This window comes from Ischnura elegans, chromosome 1 (assembly GCF_921293095.1).
Source record: "Ischnura elegans chromosome 1, ioIscEleg1.1, whole genome shotgun sequence".
NCBI classification, from domain to species: Eukaryota; Metazoa; Arthropoda; class Insecta; order Odonata; family Coenagrionidae; genus Ischnura; species Ischnura elegans.
The window spans coordinates 68,083,813-68,106,853 of NC_060246.1; the positions used below are offsets into that span (position 1 = coordinate 68,083,813).

At 37.7% G+C, this 23,041-nt stretch overlaps 1 protein-coding gene across 1 annotated transcript in view; it reads left to right on the plus strand.

Moving 5' to 3' along the window:
- Positions 1–23,041, plus strand: part of LOC124162794 — a 409,880-nt gene that overhangs the window by 121,956 nt on the left and 264,883 nt on the right. The window lies entirely within an intron of this gene.

Sequence of the window (23,041 nt, forward strand, 5' to 3'; positions counted from 1 at the left end):
CTTTACGGATTGGAAGAACACTCCACCAAGTTTTTTTATATTACTCATAGTCGGAAAAATTATTGTTGGTGAAAATATTAGAAATTATTACAAAATTACTGTAGGTGAAAATATTAGAAATAACAATGATAAAAATATATACATTCTCATTGTTTCACAATTTTCCGAACACATAACATTTAGGGTATAAAATATTTTTATTACTCTTTAAGATTTTTCAAAATCATAAAAATGAGTCGACTCACGTCTGTTTACGCTGATGCCATCTCCAAAAAATAAGGCGTAGAAAATGTTATTTCCGCTAATAACAGTCATTTTGTATATTCCCGTTTTGCAGCTTTGTTTTTTTAGATTTTATTTCAACGCTAAAATGGTATTTTCAATTTGAGGTGACAAACCTGCTTACCAATGTTAATAAAAATATGTGAGGTCAAGGAAAAACTTCAATCCGAGTTGTAATGTAATAATCCATGCATAATTTTCAGAGCTTGCATTTTATTTTATTTCTGCTGCCTGCAAAAATTAGGTTTAGATGGAAAATGTTAATTTGGACGCATAAAATTGTGGAGATCTCTTTGTATCTTAATTTAAGATTTGCTGCTTAAGGGAGATTAGTCCCCTGAAAATGCTTCGAAGATTAATTTCCTAAACGAAGAAAGTTTTTGTGGCGGCAGTTAACCATTTGTGCGTTGAAGCCACGGGGCACGCCCGTCTTTGGGGCTGGAATGGATCGACCGTGGTATTTCAGCGGCTTGCTCCGCGGAAAAGGGAGGAAATTGTTTAATTAGTCATTTATTACTGGGAGCCCTAAGAGTTTCACATTGCCCTCGTAAAGAATCCCTCCGAAACTTTCCCCGACTGCTTTTTCCAACGTCCCTCTTTCGGAAACTTCTCAAGGACTGATCTCAAAATCTCATCAGGTGTGTGTACCGTTTTTCTACAGTATATACCACTTCCCTCTCCTTTTCCCTCGTTCACCCTTTCTTTCTCTTTCGTCGTCTGTCTACCACACTGCCGGTCTCGTGAGAGAAACATGGAAATGAGGAAAAGTTAGCACCTAACAATCTGCCCTCAGTTAATTGTCGGAGGAGATTTTTCATTTTTTTTGCCTTTCCGGGAGTGAAAACAAATGAGAAAGAAAACTATTATACGTATTTCATCGATTTTGTTTGCAAACTTATGTCTGACACAACTGTTCATATTAATCTCTCGCTTGCTGATTCGTGCATGTTGTGGGAAGGAAAAATTTCGAGAAACATTATTTCAAATCGGCAAAATTTTTTTATCAAGGAACTCTTTACAGCTGAGTGCTCCATTATATTTTTATCATTGTTTACTGAGAAAAGTTATAATATTTTTAGAGTGGATCATGTTAAACAACCTAAAAATTTAGTATGAGATTTTAAATTATTGCGATCTCGGATAGAGCTTTGCTTTTTAAGGAGTGAAATGGTTAATATGAGTTGTTGTTATGCGTTTCACTATTTCTACTACTGTTTTTTTGTGTGCCATAAAAATAAGCTACTGTCTATTTAATTTTTTCTCGCCAGTATTACATGGGGGATATTACATAGGGAAAATAAAACATAGCCGTCTGGTTCCATGGATGGTCGGTTCCCACACTCACTACGCCTCTTAAGAACATGGTTTAAAACAAATTTAATTTATCGCTTCTATTGTAGGCTTGCCACTGATTCGCTAGAGCAAAATTAACTCTCGTTAAAATAACTGAAAAAGTGGAGCGGAGCAAAGAAGCGAATATAATCGTTCGAGACGGAGTTGTGGCGATACTCAGTACCTACGCCTCTCAAGAAAATATTTTTAGACAAATTTAATTAACGCCTCTATCGTAGTCCTAGAGATCATTTTCTCGAGCAAAATTAACTCTCGTTTTTCATGGAAAAGCGGAGCGGGAAAAGAAGCGAAAAGCGTTGTTACAATGTAAGGACGGGAGCGGATAGGCGTCAATTAGTCAGCTGGGGTGATGTTCAACCAGATGGTTAATGCACTGTTGGATGGGAAATCGGATTGGAAGAGGGTTTGGAAGGCGATGGGAGAGGTTATTATGGTAGGAGGAGAGTGTTTTTCCCAAAGTGGATAGGTCGAAGGAGAGAGAGAGAGTAATGAAGGGTAAGCGTTGGGGGGGTTGATTGGAAGGTGGGAAGCCGAAGGAAAATAGGCGCGTTAGGGCGAAATGCTGACGGGGAGTACGGCTGGGGAGATGGTTAAAGGGTTTCGAGCGGCAATGGATGGAAAGGGGACGTGATGAGAGCGCGAACGAGGAGCGGAAATGAAGGAAGCAGTCGAGGCGAATGAAGACTGGAGGAATTTAATGGGGCCTTTGTTTTTATTCGAGTGTTCAGTAGTCGGATCATGAATATTGCTAAAGAGAATCCTCAAGGCGGCCTCTAAATGTGTTGTCAACCACCGCGCCTTTAAATGGGTTTATAGAAGTCGCCACTCACCTCTCTGACGAAATCATTCGTGTTTCACGGGGATATAAGGTATAATGAAAGGTGTCAACCGAAATTTACAGTCATGATGATTCTATTTATCTAATTCGAAACTTTGTACGCTATTCTTCGCAATCAAAAAATAAATATTGCAAAATATTGGAAAAAAAGGTTCGCATTGCACTCATCACTGCGCCGCGGATGTTTTTGAAAGCCAATTAAAATTCGACCCAATTTTATGTTGAATTTGATGTGTTTGTGTAATGAAGACGGATGGAAGATTTCCAAGGAGTTGTCGGGAGGTGAGAGAGAGTTGAGAGGAAAGACATTAAAAAGAGGACCTCGAAGGAGGGGGACGAGAAAAAAAAACTGTATTTTTAAAGGAATAAAAAGGTTATGGAAGACGCCTGATGTTACACCAGGATGCTAAGACATGCGAATATCATGACTTTAAGGAATGGAATATGAAATAAGTTTAAAAATCTGCGGAAAATTGAAAATGTATTAACTTTATTAAAGAGGAATTTAATGTAATCTCGACGAAATATCTTGTCCAAATCATTGTTGTAGTTTAAAAATGTGATTTACCACCTCGGCACTCCGCATTGGTAGAGTCAACTTTTCTCGTGAAATAATAGAGCATTATATCTTATGCTTATGTGAAAAACCATTCATTAAATTTTAATTAATACCTGAAAATCTCAATTAATAAAGTCATTAACAAACTAAAATTGGCTATTATCATTCCAGTGAAAGGCGGTATTAAAAATATGCTATACTACGTCAGATTTTAGGAAATTAATGCAATTATATTTCTTCTAATTAAAGTTTAGTAGAATTATCAGAGCTCGTAAATTTTCGTCGTTTATCCTCAATACAATTTTTTGCCGATAAATTTAGGGTAAAATTTAATATCTCTGAAATTAAATTTGCATCATCAATAATAAATTTTAATCCATAAGTTTATTTTTCCCGCTAACTGTACTTGCTGCTCGCACTTAATTTAATGTATACCGAGATATATGTATGCCTAAAAAATTAACCACTCAAATTTTTAACACAAATATATCTTACAAATTTGGATACTATTTTCCTTTTTTTTAATGAATGATATAAAAAGTGTACTGATGCCCGGATGTATGTAAATAATTATTTTAAATACTTGAACATGGAGAAAAATCTGTCACGATCATCCTGACGGAGTTTGAATGCTTAGCATACCAATCTACTTAGTCTCACCGGTCGAATGAGATGAGATAATTACAGTTTTTTCAAAAATCTTACGTACAAGCGCCAGTGTAGTTACTTTGGGCAGTCGTTCTATGAATGAATAACTTAAACTTTCTTTTTTCACAGAATGTTTTATTCAATCCCGACCATGGTTATTACGTCATAATGATCGTGATTAAAAAATACTTTTGTGGAATAACAAAGATTTAGTTATTCGTTCAAAACGTTCAGCAATTTCCAATAAGCATCGCCGGAAACCAATAACCTTAAATTCCATGTTTTTTTTATAATTTAGGAGGTCGACATGTAATTGACTAGCGTCGTGTCTTTATGTGCACCAGTCGATAAGTATTTTACCTCAAGTAAGTTTTATTACGTACGCAACACGCACATTTGAAGATACTTGATAACAGGGTCTTATTCGTTTACAATCGATGCCAGCCGGATTCATTCCCATGGATTCGCGCTTCGTTAACTCGAACGTCGGTGGAGTATGAGGCAGTGAATGACAATGAATGAGGCCCCCTGATAGCTACGAGGGGAGAAATTGAGATGGAGTGCGCGCGGGCGGTGGCTGATATAAAGGCCGCCCCTGATGCATCGGTCCCTTTCCAATGCATCCCCCGGGCACGAAAACACGGCTCCACTCCCTTCACCCGCGCAGGCCGGAGGCAGACAAGTCGCGGGGGAAGAGAGTAATGGTAGAGAGGGGGTGGAGTGTAGTTGGAGGTGGAATGGAGCGATTTAAAAAGTTCAGGATCGTTAACAATCCTCCCCAACTCACCTCTCTCTGTCTCCTTTATCCACCAGCTTACACCCACGGAATAGTAGCGAATGAATTTTGAGTCTCGCGCAATCGTAACCGAAGCCTCACCGAAGCCCCTCAATGAAAACGCCGTATTTTTTTCTCCCTCTCCTCTACACAATGTTCCCCTTCTGTTTTTGCTTCAGTTGGAGGGTGAGGAGATTGATATGCGAGAGGGTGACATGCGATCGGACAGGCATGTTGCGGACATTATTGTTGACCGAGTTGCCTCTTTTTTTATTCCTCATGTTCCTCTTTCGTTTTTGTCGGAATTGATGTGCTCTAATCACTGTATTCTCCTGTACGTTCAGATTGCTCTTTGTCTTTGTTATTTTGGTCATACTTCTTGCGCTCATGTTCCATTTCCAAATTATTACCTTTATTTAAATTATCAAATTCATCCAATGTGCTGTACCTTTCACTCTTTGGTAAACTTTTGGAGCTGGTCTTTATCACCACCTCCAATCTTATCGTCCGGCTCGCCGTCTCCTTTATGTTTGATTATTCTCTAGAGAATTCTCTATTTTGTGACCAAATTTTTTTGGCTTGCTATGCCGAACTCTTTGTAACATGTCCGCGCTTAGCATATTATCTGAAGCACTAAATGAGGATTTCCTTCGTTTTTCGTTCCAGAACGAAATTTCCTTCGAGGAAATATCGTTCTGGAACGCCTGTTTTGTGACATTGTTCCGATGAAATGTAATTTTTTTGTTGTCCCTAGAATCACCGAATTCAAATCATGCAACGAAGCTGGCTTCTATCATTTAAAACACATCTATTACAACTTTAAAAATGATTGCCCAAAAATAAGTCATGGGTAATGTCACGATAATCACTTAATACGGCAAAATAAATTGCAATCATCCGTTTTTAACCGAGTACTAGAGGCTCATTCTGATATTATTTCGCTCAGACAATGAAATGGTTTTGCTCCGGTACAAGGAGTTAGTTCGCTGAACAAGGAGGGAATTCGAGTTCGTCTCCGAATCCCATCGGCAAAGTCGTGGAGAAAGCAAGTCTCTGCTGAGGATATAATGTACCCCCCCTTCCTTTCCCCATTACCTTCCTAAACCTGCAGACCTCCTATTAACCCTATCTATGAATTCCCTCCGTATGGATTCGCGTTAATGGATGGCTTTTATGCGCACATCTTGCTCTTTCACAAGCCTATCATCCGCGTTTGTTACCTTCTCTTAACTGACGAAACTATTTAATCCCATCATCCATTTAACTAGATAAAAATTACAAAAATCCACGCCCTGGGTTGCGGAAAACTGACTCGGATAAAATTCATACGCGCATCCTCTAGGTTGGTAAGCGCGGGCTTCTCTCTTGGCCGGCTAATATCAGATAAATGGGGCTAGACCTCCTTCTTTGTCCGAGGCTTTCAATTTATTCCGTTCATAATAAATTAGTACCCCTTATACATTTCCATGTTGCGTGAGGATAAGGGAAGTGTCGTAGTTGAGCACACCTGCGTTCTCATACTTGCTTTTGATACAAAGTGCTTTTTCATGTTCCGATAAGGTGTCTTTCCGTAAGATTTTATCTCGTATTTTTCTGGCCAATAAATGATAAATGAGGTAGGTACTGTTAAAAGCTCTTTTTATCTTTTTGAACTGAATGCCAACTGTGAAATATTTTTATGGTATAAGAAACACCTAAGTTGGATCCGAGAAGCTATGAGAAGAATACATTACGTGATTTCGCTAATGAGAGGTCATATCCTTATGAGACATCGGTACGCAACATTAGCTATGGGAAGTTAAACACACATGATAAGACTTTCTTAAGGATGTGGATATATTAAAAAGATTTAATATCTGAATTAATTCGAAGCAAACGTATTAACTAATCTCTAGAAATTTGAAGAAAAGAGTATTAGGATTGCTGAATTTTTCATTTTTGCAGTGGATGACTTCCCAGTTTTCGACTTTGGTTGCTCTTCGCAGTCAACACTCACCAATGGCAGCTGTATTTTGCTTGTCATCTGGAGTTAAAACCTGAAGTCTATTCCGACCTCTTCTCCTTGAGTTAAGCCCACCACCACCCCAACGAACTTCGTCCTTTAAAACGCTGCCACTTTCAAGGCGAGTGACTTCTCGAGATTGACTTCTGAGAAAGGGCACGAGTCATATTAAAATATCCCCCTCCCGCTCCCTTCTCGCGAGATCAAATTCTCCCGCTGGAGACTTTCGAGATATCCCTAATTCCGCGATGTTGAATCGCGCTTCATTATTACCATGTTTCGAGGAGTCAAGGGTGGATCACTGACTCCTTTTCTTTGCCTGTACCCCTTTTTTGGACGCCCAACTCTGCGCCTTAAAAATTCCAAGATTTGAGCCCCCGCGAATTTCAGCCGTATTTGCATTAAAAGGTTGAGGGATTGCATGTAATATGGAGGGATGGATTTTCTTCGAAAGAGAAGGAAAGATTCACTGCGCATGCGCACTCGAGTTCATTCCTTCGCCGTGGATGAGAGCGAATGCATTAACGCTTTCCCTAAGTCTCTGGCGTGCAAACAATAACAACCCTCAAAACCCTTTTCCCCTCTTCCTCGTTTCCATCTTCCTCAGGCGGTGTTTGACATCACCAACCAACCGCTTGACTTTTTCTGTTCTCTGCGCCCTCTTTATCTTTCGTTCGAGTTCGTGTCGAGTTTCTCATCCTTCTTCGCTCTCTTGCTCATTTCCTCTCTTATATGTCTCACCAAGCCCATCAGTGAGGGCTTCTCATGTCGAATGAGTTTCAAACCTTAAAAGATTGGAATGCCAATGATATCACGCCACTATTTTATTATTTAATCTGTCTTATTTAAAAAAAAAGGACCACTTTAAAAGTATGGTTTCGTTTGATATCTTCTTGACCTTAATTTAATTTTTTACTATTTACGGGACTTTTTTTCGGTGCACTTTAGAGTAGACTCTGAACTTACCAGATTCTCTCCCCTTCTTCATTTTTCACTTTTTTAAGGTTCTTATCATGGAAAAGTTCATATAAAATGTCAGAAAACTAATTCTTTCCTACCAATTATCACATTTAACATCAGTTACGTATGACACCCAGACGAGATGTCTCTTCTGTATTCTTTTAATCTTGAACATTTCAAAATACATGATTGATGCAATCGCTGTCGCGAAATTAAGAATATGAAAATGTTACTGAACAGTTCTCTGAATTTCGAATGCTTTCGAGAACAATCAAAACCCGTAGATTTATGTATGAGGAATTTATTTGTTCCGCGGTTAACTAATGTGCATCAAGAATGCATCGGTTTGAGGTTTGTACCTGCCTACATTCTCAGCTACCGCATGCGTCTCGTTACGCCCTGTGTTCGTCTCTTGCTTGCGTGTTTTTTTATAGTTACTTTCCCGAACCTCAGTTTAATTAGGACGCGTGAAGCATTCTTTTACAGGACTCACGCGGAAAGGAGGTTCATGAGAACGCAACAGAGTCAAACTTTTGTGAGGAAATTCTTCTTAAAATCTTTTTTGCGCGTACCCTTTTTTTAACGCTGTAAAAAAATCCACTCACTTCAAGTCCAAATGAGTGTCAATCTGCTGTAAGAGGGAGTTTCATTAACTCCCTTATTACGCAATGGAATCCAAGGGGGCCTTTCCAGCGGCTGAGCCGTATCCGTTCCCTTCTCGGTGCTATTCGCCTACTTGGACGATACGCGGCCAGCTAGGTCTCTGCTCTGGAAAAACCTCACCGCACCGTACGATAAATGTCTGACTTCTTTCTACCGTCACTGCGAGACGTCAAGGTGCAAGTCCACGTTGGAATTTCCTCCGGATGAAAATAACCCTGTCCTGTTCCCCACAGCCAGGTCTTGCCCTTGATCCTTCCGCGGCCACCCTTCAAAAACCTTACGACTCAAGTCCTTCCCGACCCCTCTTCACCGTTCGTATTTTATTTAGTTTTACCGCTTATAGCGCACCGCACTACGTCAGTCTCCCGGCTTCTTCCTCTTCCCTCGGGCGAGATGGAGCACGGAATTCGCTTCCCTTTACCGTCTCATTACCCTGTTTTCAGACCTCTCCCATTTTCAGCCTCTAGCATTTTCTCCTTTTTTTTCTTATCTTTTTTTTTCGTTTACCGTTTCCGTGTTTTAGTCCCCGAGGTCCTTTTTTTACGTTCCATTGTTCTTTTACTTCTTCACGACCCTACTCTTGTCCTTCACTTCCCTGACTCCCTTCTCCCGTTGCCCATCTCTTCGCTTTTCGTGGGTTTATTTTTTGCGGTCAACCTTATTCGTTTTCACGCCACACCATAGCACTCATTTTTGTTCTCCTTTAGCATTTGCACTGGGTTACTAATTCTTCCCCCCCTTCTTTTTAAGGAGGGTACGTCGAAAGCTCAGGCAGTGGTCTTGCTATTCATTGAAACGATCGTACTATAATCATTTATATGAGATATCAATGTTACGATCAACTATCTCAAAGGATTGAGGTAAAAGCCATGACTACTCACAAATTTTTCTGTTCCCTATGGAATTAATGACGCAATCAGAGTAAGTGATACATTTCTGAGGTATCGCTCGAAGCAATTGGCCGTACAGCTCTTGGTGACAATAAAATATCTGTATTAAAACTTTTTTTATTTCATATGAACATATGTTGCCAATGATATTCTTGCGCAATAGACGTTCTTCGACGCATTAAAAAAGCAATTTTTAATCTGAATTCTTTTGCTATTTTCAAACCTCTTTTTTATATAATTCGTTGACATTCTGTTGACGTTACTTGTCTTTGTTACTCTTTGACGAAATTTTGGTGCTAAATATTTCCCTTCTCCGTCAAAATAGTTCATTTAAATGAATCGTATATGCAATGCCAATACAATATTACAAGCTCTGTAAATTGTTTGAAAAAGGATACTTTAACTTGAAAAATATACCTTTTTTCTTTAGAAATACTAAATATGAATATATAATTCAGAATGATCCGCAAAACTCTGGCCTTTCATTTCATTAAGATAAAGTTAAGTTCAGATGAATACACAGTAGAAAATATTTCGAAGATTTCATCAGATGAATAACTGAAGAACTTATCTGCTGGCAGTAAACTTTTAAATGTTTGGCCTCTAGTGTACTGGTAAAATATTACCATTGAACCTTTAGAGAAATGATGCTAGTTCTAACCAATATTGTTTTTTTTGGCTCTTTCCTCTCTCCAGTTGCGTTTTAAAATACCAACCACCATGTATCCATGCAGAAATCTCGTCATTATACTCTCTTCCTCTCTCAACATGTCCATATCATTATTTTCATTATTTCTATATAAAAAGGAGCGATATCCCGAAGTCATTTCCTGTAGACGTCTGCAGATATTTATTACATTTCCACTCCCAGTAATACAGTACTTGTTTCTTAATAAGGTGAAATGGGGTATAAATTGTAGCTGAAAGTGCTGGTGGTAGCCAAGGTTTTAGTGCAGACATAATTTTTTACGTTTGTTTTCGCAGATTATCTCGCTGAAATAATGATGAACTAATTGTGACATATAGCTTGTTTATACCTGAGTATAACTCGTGGCTTTTAGAATTGGTGACTTTTAACTGTTGCCAAGTAGGATTCGCAATTTTCCTGGAAATCTCCACCTCAAATGACATACGAAACCCAAATTATGGCTTTGGATGCCGGTTATAAGGTTGAGCCGAACTATTCCTCCCTCAGGATCCGATATTCACATCGGTTTCATGTTCTCCAAAAGATTTCTACCGCATGAGTGCCATTGACGTGGGACGTGCTCAGATGTTTGCGGAGTACCAGTCGGTTGAGCTGATAGGCATGAGGAATGCGATTTGCTCAACGGTGCAGGTAATTAGGGTACAACGAGCAGAATCCATGTGTAAACACGTCGAAATATTTCCACGAGGTTTCTAGTATGCGTCACTGATCTCGTTGTGTCCGCATGGGTCATCATGTGATCATATTACCCTAACCAAATCTCTCCCAAATACAGTTCCTGTTCATCCATTGAGTCCATTTAGTGGTAAGGGCGGCTTTAACTTTAATTTTACGCGTAATATTACCTTTACAATGGGTTAAAATGTTTTTCATTTCACTGAGATATCTTGATTTTCCTATTTTAGTGTTTCTGATTTGTTTATTAGAGTAGAGTTTACTTCTTTAATTTGAGAAAAAAACAATTCTTCTGATCATTTTTAAAAATGTTTTTTTTTACATGTTCTGGAATTTGATTCTTGATCCGCTTGAATTCTTGATTAGTGTGGAGGGTTTGAAATTTATCTCTCAAACGAATAATTTAATGTTTATAAGCTCGTAAAAGCATTTTTCCATTGTCATTATGATGATTTCACTGTAGAATAAGTTATTGCTGATTGAAATATTGCTGCGACTCTTTTAACCTTCCCGATAAACCGCAAATTTTATCCTCTGCGTGTAACTTCACTCACCCATTGTTGCTAAAACGTTATGGGAAATGATGCATTCCCTAAGTTTTTGGAATCCCAGAAAATAAAGACTCGAAGAGAAAATTTGCGGCTCTTTAAACTTCTTATCCGCCCTTGGGAAAGTTTTTTAACGAATCATGAATTTCGTTTCCATGGTTTCTTCCCCCTAATTCATATCAGTTTTTGCCGAGCGAGGCAATAAAATTCTCGGGTGCGCTTATCTGATGTCACCGTTTAAAGTACTCAGTTGCTGTCCGAAAACTTCCTCGGAGATTCCAATTTTCTCTTTCAAAACTCTTTCCCTTAATCTCATTCCCTCCACCACCTAGTAATAATTGTTTATCTCTTCTCCCTCCCCTACTAGTTCCCCTGTGATGAATAAGGTCGATCCGCATTTTCCACCACCGACTCAACAGTGATCAACCTCTCAATTTTCCATCCTAAATTTTCAAAGTTTCCTCTCTCAAACTCAAACTGTCGTCCCAAACGAGCCATTTATTCATTTAATTGATTACTTTCCCTTTTAAAATCATAATTTAAATTTCCCACTGAAAATATGTTTAGTGTACCATATGGTGAAATCTATTGAGGTATGGTTAACATTGATGGAAGGAAAAAGTCGGATGTATTATATGCATAAAAATCATGTGTTTTGATTTGTTTGACTACTTCAAAAGTACACCACGCAGGATGCTAGATAAGATTATAAACGCGATGGTATTCGCCCTTTTGTAACGTTGAAACTGGTTTAGTAGATGGCTATTCTCCACCTTTCCTCCTAATTTATGGGAATAATTAGCATTTCCATAATCACCATCAGTTAACATTATTCAGTCATGGCATTTACGGTCCGATTATCAACTTCGCGTACTATTACTTTTTCATGCCAGCATTTTTTGGTTTTATTCTTGGAATTATCGGCTAAACTGTATTGAATATTATTCCGCAATTATAGTTCATCTTTTAGTCGCTGTATCGAAAGTGTTCCCATTCTTCCTATCTTTTTTTCGACTTTAGTCATGTCACCGTCATCCTCACAATTCAAGTGATGGTTGGTTTTTTTTCTTCTCCAAAAATATTTTTCCCATTTTAGGAGTTTATTTTTTTCATCTCCATGGGTGTTGCTCCCCTTTCAACTCTTCGCGCCTCAACTCCCGCCTGATCCTCGTCCCCATTGCTTTTTTCTCTCCTCTCCTTCGCCGTTACTTTTTTGCCTTTTTGCTCTCTTCTCTCTCATATCTTCCTTCCTTGTGCTTCCGTACTGCCTCATTCTCCAAGGCAAGCCCTCTCAACAACCTTCTCACGGGGTCATTATCTTGCTCTTTACATCTAGTCTCATTATCGTTTGTATCATTCGTTACCTTATTTTGACGCACTCGTAATTTGGCCTTTATCTCCCCTCCAGGAATGCTTTTTAATTATTGTAACATTCATTTTTACCACTGCGGTAGAAATTATCGTCTTTTTTGTGTAAATATATACCTGTACCTCGGAGTTAAAAGATAACATGTCCGCTTTCCTAATGTTTCAGGAGAGTAGTTTCATTTTTTTTATTTGACCAGTAATCACTAGAAGGTTAGGTAACAAGTTTACAACATTTTTATACCACAATGTTATTGGTATAGTAACCTTATCTTCAATAAATTACTGGTTAAATTAAAAAATCTTAAAACTACTCCCCTGAAAGATTAGGAAAACGAACATTGTGTCTATTACTTGCGAGGCACAGATATGTATAAACATCTGAGGGAAATTGGTCGCATAAACCTCAGGCCGAAAACACTGGTGGTACAAGTTACTTCCGTAGCTCTGAGCATCTTCTTGGAAAGCAAAATGTACGCGGTTCGAATCCCGGTCGAGGTGAAAATTTTCCCTGTGTTTTCGGACATCATTCCATCTCCACGCCACTCTGCTGTCTTCGACATGTGTTTATGCTCCTATCTCTTTGTTTCAATTTCTATCTGAAATTATGTTTGAATATCCGCCTGTTCGACGTGTGTCTGTGAATATGAATTGATATATGTGATATGCATGAATTATGAACACATATATATGAATTGATATATGATATATACATATATTTTATATATAAGGAAGGTTTCAGAAGAGAAGTCCACGTATCCTGAATGCTCTGCTTTTTATTTCCTACTTTCTATCTGTCTACCTCTTTTTTTTTCTCCGGGACTCACGCCAAACCTTAACTTCACCTCTTTCACCCACCATCAGACAGACGACCTGCCGTGGCATTGGGGGTTGGTTGAGTATTTATCACCTCATCCCCCTCCTCCCTTTCACCGTATACCCTGCCCCCTGTGGAATCCTTGCTAATCACCCGTTCCACCCCCTCCCCCCTTTCTCCCTTTCCCTTCACACTCCATTTAACCCCTCACTCCATTACACCCTCTCATTTCTCGTAATTTTTCATTTCCGATTTCAAACGCACACATGTGTATCTTATCATCTGACCCCTCCTTCATCTTTCATGTCTCACTTTCACCTGAAAAAAAACGCCGTGGAATGGAGCGATAGTTCCCGCCTTTAGAGTCGAAAGCCAGCCATGTGCAAACGGTGAGGTCGGCGAGCTTAATTACACGTGTCATATCTTCTCCATTTTCCTGAAACTGTAAGTGATTTTAAAAATTGGCATCCCGATGACAAAATTGTGCTTCGTGAAGTTCTTTAGTTTACTGGAATGTATAGCAAGTGCCTCAGTAAAAGTATTACCTTCGGCTAGTGAGCGAATAGTTTTCTCTAAATAGGTTTACTGTTTCTTAACTTACAACGAACTTCATAAATCTTATTCATCAGCTACCAAACTATGAGCCCTAGGATTTAGGGAAACTTCAAAGTTTTCGGATGAAAGTAAATATGACTAGATACTTCCCATTTTGTTTATTTAAAATTAGTTTTGGTTCAAATGTGATCCAGTCCACGGTCGCGATGCATTTAGAGAGAGACTAATCCTTGAGAATATTTTTATTGGCCTGTCTCTTCATTTTCTCAGATTCAACGAAGTCATATGAGTAAAATTTACCTTTAATCTTTGTGAAAAATATGTATTTCAAAACTCAAAACATATTTTATATATTTTTGTTTGTTGTAAATATTTTCTATTTATTTGGTTGATTTAAGGTGTCTTGAAGTATTTTTCGATTTCCTGGAGAAACATAAAATTATGAGCAAACTTTTGGCATCTGCTATATTTTTTCTGAGTGGGTTACTTATCTGGAGATATAATCCTGAACATGCTTCCGAATTCAATCTATATTTCGAAATATTTTGCTGAAGAGGAGCACCCTGCCAAACACGTCCTTGCAATAAAAGGTTTGGCATCGTCGACGATTTCGTTGATCACTGAAGCGTGAGGAACTAGTACTCTACAGAAGCGTAGAATTACTCATGTATCCGCCCTTTGAAGCAAGCTGTGTATAGAAAGGAAGGAATTCATTCGTTGCTCGAATTCCGAGTTTATCTCTGAACACAAATTGAATAAGTATTCTAAATGAACCACGCGGAAAAGAGTATTCACTTGAACTCAGTGACCTTTGATACACCATTACGTAGCTACAATTTAAATCAACTTGGCACTCTCAGGTGTGCAAATTAATATCGGTCGAATGAGTGTTATATGTTTGAAAAATTATATTATATTTTCCAGAATTAAGTTGAAAATGTTTAATATCTTGCATTTCATTCGTTTTATTTGGAGAAGAATAAGCGTAATATTATCTGGTAAATCTGAATTTGCAAGTGTCATCTATGTGAATACTACGCTATTTTTCGCGGAATGTCATTTATCAGGATTCCAATAATTCAACTCTTCCTGGTTTATAACGATTCCTAGATACGCGCACGCTGAAACCTTCACCTAAATAGAGCTAATTATAAAGATCGTGTTCTTTCCAGTAATGGCATATATTGATGCGTGCTTGGAATGATATAACTGAAGAACTAATGCTCATAATTCTTGAATTAATTTTAATGGAGAACATTTATGTTTCCTGTTTTTCATTTTCCACATGCATGCACTGAATAATTTATTCATTTTGGATTTAGCATCTCCTCTCTCTCTCATTAATCTACTTATTTTTCTTCTAACGATCGATATCTATGTGTATTAAAGAGAATGTCTGTTTGTCTGTCCACTATGCGTTTCCATACGGCTGCACGGATTGCAACCAAAGTTAGTGCATAGTTGCATCTCATGCTCCCAAATCCCGTAGTGCTACCTTCGGTTGTTTTCGACGCGTCCTACGCGTCGTTTTCTCATTATTGTTTGCTGCATCACATCATTCATCTTCATGGTTGGGCATTATGCTGTGTAGGCACACCTATACATAGCTGAAAGTATTCTAAACTTAACTATAATCCTCTTGGTGCAAACCTTTTGGCAAGGAATGCGTTCACACGTTTTTGGTCTACGCACCTATGAATACACATAACGAACAATTTTGTGGAGCGAGGTAGAAGCTAATCCCTTGCGTAGCATAAAGAAATCATTTTTTCCATTGTATGCTGTTACATATGTATACAATCATCATACCTGATTTGCTCCTTTACCTAAAAATCCTATATTATCATATAATCCATATTCCAAGTTTCCCACTTCTTTGGTTACTATCCTTCCCGAGCAACGCCGGGTGGCCTGCTAGTTTCAGATATTTCTCTAGCTCCCCTTTCCTTCCTATTATGACGCACCAAGTCGGTCGAACCACGTTCCCTCAAACTCCCGCCCCTCCCACCTCAAATCGTATCCGCGATCGAATAATGTGTTTGCCGCGTTACGCGAGCTTTAATGCGTCGTCGGGATGAGGTCTCCGTCGAATGATAGGACAAGGCGGGGAGTTGGAAATGGAAATTCCGCCCCCTGTTTTCGCTTCGTCTCCCCTTCTTATCGCCTTTTCCCTTCTCTCCTACACCCTTTTATCACTTTTCCCCCTTTCCCTTCGCTTTCACCCCGGGTCGTCGTTCTCTTTTCGTTCCATCTCGCGGCACCCATCCCCCCTCTCCCATTTTTGCCGTTGGGGAACCTCTGGAGTCGATGACTCCATTTCCCGCTCGAATGGGGCTTCAGATCCTCCATTATACGACGGTGGAGTAGTTCGGATAAGGGAAGTTAACGGAAGTATTGGCTAACGTTTCCTCCATTCACCCTCCTCACGTGCTTCCCTCCCCAGCCTAGCAGTGTTTTCCTCTAACATCTTCACGGAAGCTTCCTACCTTTGCCTCATCTCTTCTAGACGCCTTAGCGTCCGTGCTTTGTCGTACATGCGTCTCCTCCAATCTTATGGATTCCGGAAAGGTGCTATAAGAAGAGGTTTTTTTTCAAGGTGGTGATGGGTGTTCGGGAAAATGCTTCTTGAATGAAAATATGAGAAGGTAATGTCTTTCGTAATGACCTTCGCTAATCTGGGGCAATGTTCGGCGATTATTGTGTCTCATACCTGTGTTAAATACCAAATTGTTCCTTATTACTATAAATCAGGTCTTTTTTGACGCAAGAGCCAAGCGTATCGGTCTAAATTACTTTTATTTTCAAGAAGGTACAAGCGTGAATCTTAGCTTGAACAATTTAAGTGACGTATGGGAGAACATAAGAAGTTCGTCTCTTAGGATTATGATCTTATTTATTTATTTCCAACTTCCCAATAAGCAGTAGATTGCAACGGAGGATTCACAAAGCACGACACAAAATCTATGCCCTGGATAGGGAGCAACTACCCAGAGGGGATTCGAACCCACGACCTACGGTTTGGCAGGAGAGGACTTTACCCTACCGCCACCGAGGCCGGCCAAAATTATAATTCATGATTTGGTTAAAAAGCTTGATACATACCGCTAACTGTATTAACTGGGTATTAAATTGAATTCAATTGGAATTAGCCCTTAAATTTTGGTTCTGAACTCTTAAAGAACTGACTGATATTTAATGACTATTCTACCCATAGGCGGATTTAGGGGGAGGGCACAGGGGCACGTGCCCTCCCCTCCCACCCAGACGCTTAAAAAATTAGGATGATTTTTAATACGGTTATCATTGCGTTCGTTTTATTTTGTGTATTACGGAGCTTCAATCATTCAATTTAATATTAATAACTTTCATATCAAATTAAAGAGAATACTCTCTTCAGCAATTGTTGCATTTGTCTTTAGTCTCAAATGTGAGAAGACCTATCGGACCCTTGTGCCCTCACCAGGAAAAGATCCTGGATCCGCCCCTGATTCTACCCTTAATCATTTAAATCATTGTGAAGAAGAAGAAGTGCAACATGTGTCAATTATGTTTTATTCAGCATTGAGGTTCATAAAAAAACGAGAACTAGGCGTGGGATTATCTTTGCTTCGAAAAAATGAATGATATTTATTTTTATTGTTGAAGTAACAGAATTTTTTCGGGAGATTGAACTCGCCGTTTGTTTAAGCAATTTTGAGATTTTTTTTTGTGCAAGAGGAAAAATAATGATCTTTTAGCGAGATAAAATTTAGCGATTGTTTCATCGACATAAAGTAAAATGAATTGTGGCAGTAAATTTGCGTCAACAACCGTATATTTCTTTCGGAAAATAACCTGTACCTAATTGGCGTAGATAGTAGTGAATAAATCTGTTATACGGAAACAATACCAGGGGTAATTAGTGAAAAATGTTGTGCTCTCAAACTGAGAAATTTATTAAAATATTCCAGTAGGACGATTAAAAACGGCCTTTTTATTTAGAAAAAAAATGAACCTTGAGAATACTCAGCTGTGGAATGAATTATTAATACTGGTGTGGATTGGCGAAACGTCTAGAAGGCACACATTTAATGGTATTGCATCTAATTACGATTTGGTAATGATTCGAATCACATTTATAACCTGCATATATCGTCAAACAGTAGTCTCGTGGCTCGATTTCTTATGTGTCATGTCCTATTGCCTTATCGCACATAGCCTTGAGAACGGAATTGTGGTCCTCACTCTTCACGTATTATACGTACGTACCAATGCATTCCGGGGTTATCATACTCTCATTTATCGAAAATCAGCCGTATGTTTGATAAAATGAGTGAGGATAATTAATGAAAAATTTAACGTGAAGAGAGGAAGATACAAATGATTTCAGGGAATGGATAGTTATACGATTGTGAGGAAAGAGAATCTATGCGGGATGAGTGATAAACGGGAAACCATTCCCTGGGAAGTTTGGGAGTACATTATGGATCGAAAGAGATCAGTATCAAAGAACCGCAGGGAGGGTGACATCTGATGATAGGGCGCGGATAGGAGAGGACTGTGGTGAATTGGCCTTAGGAGTTAGGGAGCGTTTGGGAGGGAATCCGGTAAAAGGAATGGTAGGGTGAAAGTGCTGGACCTGCAGAAATATCCGGCTAAGACGAATGAAGATGACATTTTTGGGGTCATTTGGAGAAATGGCCGCACTGATTCGCCTTTTACTTGAGCAGATGATGAGTTAAAGAGGGATTCTTTCATGCGGAAAATCGTGTGCGTTCCCATCAAATCTCATGTCTCTCTTTTCTAGGTAACTAACGGGCTACCCTCAGTCTTTCCCTCGTGGTTTTATGGCACATTAAAGTGCCAATAAATTTTCAGTCAAATAATTTTTTGGGTCTTTTAACTCTTTTAACTCCCTCGATATCTTCACCAAATTAAGTAGCAACTCCTTCGTCGCAACACTAGCAGAAAGGCTAGGAAGTATTTTTATATGGACACATATTTTACTTTATAATACGTGCAATCTTTTAGCACTCCATAAAATGTCTATTGAGGTTACTTTTTGATAGAGGGATATTAAACTTTCTTTGCACTAGAGAGAAAACTCATTCATGATTAGTAATTTGTGTTCAAAATAGTCATTAGTTCATATTATTTAACGAGAACTTACATTTTTCCCACCCCTCTATTCAATCGTGATTTAGCAGTACCTATATTAGTAACCAATTTCGGCTCCTGTGGGACGGTTTTTAGTTACGAAATCCTCCCAACTCGCCACTGATAAACAAACGTATTTAACGAAGATATATAGCCATGAACATGACAAGATACAAATGCTGAGAATTAGAAAGAACTTTGATCCAATGAATATGAATCGTCAAAAATACACTGAATTTGGTATTAAAAAGAAGCAATTCATCGCATTGTTGCTGAAAAAATGCACGTTAAAATGGGGTCGAGGTATTGAATAACTCGTCGAAAGTAAGGAAGATTACGATGGAAAACGCTACAGGTGGCTGAATGGAAATATTCTCAACGAATAGTAACTAGGTTTTTGTAAATCAAATTTTAATACATGAATGTCAATTTAGATGATTAATTATATTTGATTCGGCATTTATCATGAATTTGAATAGCAAAGATGCGGATTTTAACTCTAAAATGTTAATTAACACGAAAGTGTTAGCGTGCAGTTTATGCAAAGAACGCTGTCAGCTCATTAGAGTTCATTTAACTAAGTATTTCTTTCGCATTAGGTTGATTACTGGCGTGATCTTCAAAATAATTTACAAGGTTGCTAAACGTATTCTTTTCCGTACTTCAATGCAATTTTTGCATGTTTATTATCATTAGATTTTAGGAAAAATTCTCTTTTTTATGCTCACATCACGCATATCTCTATTTCCTGATAATTGAATGCAGTTATTCATATGCAATTCATTTAATTTCCTCGTTGAAAATAAAATGCGACAGCATTATTTCTATATCTTTCCTACGTAGCCATCAGAAATATATTTTGCGCCTTTGTTGGAAATAAAGCTTAACTATTGTATAAAATCTTGAATGGTATTATGAGCTTTGTTAATCCGTATTTCGGATGTAACTTTAAAATAGAGGAGAATAGTAGGCTACTGTAAAAATAAATTATGAGTTATTTTATAGCGAACGTTTTAAGAGTGATTTACCTTATTAAAAGCAAAAAATGTTATTCTGTGGTTGCAATGAAGGACCGTCTGTTCAATAATATTTTCGGAACATCGCCAGGCGTTTACAGCATTTTTTTACCAAATTTTTTAAATTATTTTTAGCTCTCCCGTTTAATCTCGTTCAATTCCATCACTTTTCGCCGATAATGTTAGATTAATTTCCAATTACTTCTTTTTCTAAAGATGCGCTGAGTGCTATAGCTCTTTCCAATGTCTTTCATTGAGATTTTATCTATATAATGGCTTTTTTCCAGTTATTTTCCCCATTTAATTCCGTGTATTTCATTCATATTTTCTGTTATATTTCATGCGGACTGTTGCTAAATGTTTCGACCTTCCTCCAAAATATCACTTCTACTCTAAATACAATAATTTTTTCCCCCTCATTCCATGAGGTTGAGTTTCAGTTTACGAGGAATGCTGTCAAGAGCTCAAATTAAAAAAAAAATCCGCATAATGAGCTTTATTATATCCGAAAGTAAGAACACTTTATTGAGTGGCACCAAGATTTTATATCGAGGTATTCTTAGATTATATCTATCGTCTACCATAAATTGAATGACTTCTATACATGATAATAATGGTATTGTGCTCTAAGTTTAAATTTTATGCTTTGCCGTCTTCCCCCAACGTTTTAGATAACACAACTGGTAGAGACCAACGTTTAAAATTGAATCAAATGAACACCGTATGAATGTGTAACCATTCAATCTTTTGTTGCAATCGTTTTTAAGTCATTCTTTGGGCTATCCTTGAGTTTTCATCAACCAAATTGATAAACATTCGATTAAGGGCTATTTATCTTCAATTAAAACAAGCAAGTCATTACTATACAAGAAGTATATTTCGGATCAACAGTTTTGCCGGTCACGCCGTAGTCAGGTACACAATTAAATTTTAGCGTCCATCTCAAAAACTTGTAATGAAACACTGACTTGCAATTTTCCACAAAAATAAAATGAAACTCGAGTCGAATTAAATTTTATTTTTGTGGAAAATTGCAAGTCAGTGTTTCATTATGAATCAATTCCACTCCATCTCGCTTGATTCCTCGAATTTTATAAAAACTTGTAATATATACACATGTTGGAATAAATGGTGAAAGTATTGTGAATCCATTCAATGAAAGATAAGTATTAGATTAGAAAGATTAGAAAGAAAATGATTTAAAAAAATATTTTTTTTAACCCCATGAGTTCTCAACTTGAAATGCAATGGAATTTTATGCTCTGCTCTTTCCTTAGGTTTTATTCGTGTGCAAATGCAATGGCACCAACTTGATTTCCTTCACATATTTTTCACCATAGTCCTCTGCCCTATTGTAGTAAAGAAGTTAAAAGCGACGCTTCTTGAGGATTTGATGAAGCCAAATTTCATGCCTGAACTGCTCGATTGTTCCTGATAACAAGAGGAGGGGCTCGCATGGCAAAGTTTTCAGAGTCTGGGATGAATATCGAAGTTATTCTTCCCCTTCAGGTAGCTTTCTTCTTTTCGTTCGAAGTTAGTCGTTCCGATTTCCATTCTTGCGGTCGTTTGCTTTCTTTTCTCCGTGTACTGCTCTCCGATATTCAGCGTATATGTTTTGCGTATCTTTATCGAAAAATGAGAGGTTGATATATACGGGGGGCTATTGCCATGTAGCGGAGGGCTATAGAAGAACCGTGCAAAGGGTGCAGGATTAAATAGATTGCCGCGACCGTGAATAAGAAGGAACGAATGAAAAGAGGATGTGGAGATTGAAGATTCGGAGTAAGTGGTATAGGGGAAGACGATAAATTTAACTCGAATTTCATTATATTAATAAAAGAGTGAGTCTTCCAAGAAAGCTGAATCCATGACGCGGATAGCGATATGGCGGAAACCTCTTTATGGGGCTTTATATGGCGGAAGGTTTTAATTCTCGGAAGAGGAAGTTTGAGTAGTGGGAATCGCCTTCCGTGACTTCAGTCGACCTCTTCAGGCTCTTTCAAATACAAGTGCCAGTCAATTCTTATGCTGTAGAATAAATGGGGTAGACATGGGTCGTTTTTTTTAATTCTTTCATTACTTAAAAGAATACGATATCCAATGTGTCTAATTTAAATGTATTCTTGTATTTGCTTCGTTTTATTGCCGTATCTTTCTAAGGATTTTATGGTTTTCCAACATTAATTGATAGTTTTCAAGTTATATTTCTTGCCGAAGTGTATACAAATGGTTAAAAATCCCAATGTTTCAAACCTGAAAGTGGCATCTCAAGGGATCCTTTTGTATATTACTGATTGATTTAGACTTCAGATAAAATGCAATAACGTTAGCCGTCGTGACCTTAATATTTTTCTTCAAGGCAAGTGTTGATTCCATTTTATTTTCACTTCATTTGAGAAACCTACGCTCACGTAAAAAGCGATATTTTCATGCTATGGTTGCTGATCACTACTTAATTATACCTTTTATTTTTTTCGGATTACATATGTTTAATTGATCCGTCATGATTATTATGTGAACACATTAATGTAACGCTCTTCAGGATCCGGTTGGCCTAGGCCACCACTATTTGTCGAAATGCTCCATCTTGACATTTCAAAGTACTGCTGTATTTCGCTATATTGCAACTTAAATCCTCCTCTTAGATTTCTTTTATTATTTTCAATGTTTAAATCTAGAAAATAATCCATGTCTATTGTCTTTAATGATTGCATTTGTTGGTGATCTAAGTCAATTTTGTTTAAATATTTTTGTGCGTGGTATACAACATTCGGATTCACACATTTATTTATTTTTCATTTCATGAAAATTTTACTTAATGATATAAAATTATTGCGTTTCATAAATTTCAATGGATTCTAGTGAATCTAGCTTGAAGATGTTATTTTATCATACTAATAAAATGCCATTGATCTATGCATTGTATACAATACACCTCCACTGAGATTTTTTATATCAAAATATCTCATTATTGTTGTTTTTTTACTGATTACTGTTACTTCCTGATGTTTATTTTAATTTTTTCATTTTATTTAAGAAATCTCGGGTTTCGTCAAAAGCAATATTTTCATGTTTTGCTTTCCGATAGCTGTTTAATGGAAGTTTTTATTAAAATAAATTTTGAATGATACTTTTTATAATTATTTGTAAGCAATATTTTTTATTAACTGCCCTGTTGGCTACGTCGCACATAAACGAGCAAAAGTTCTTAGAGATAACTCAATGATACTAACAACACGTTTACTTCTAC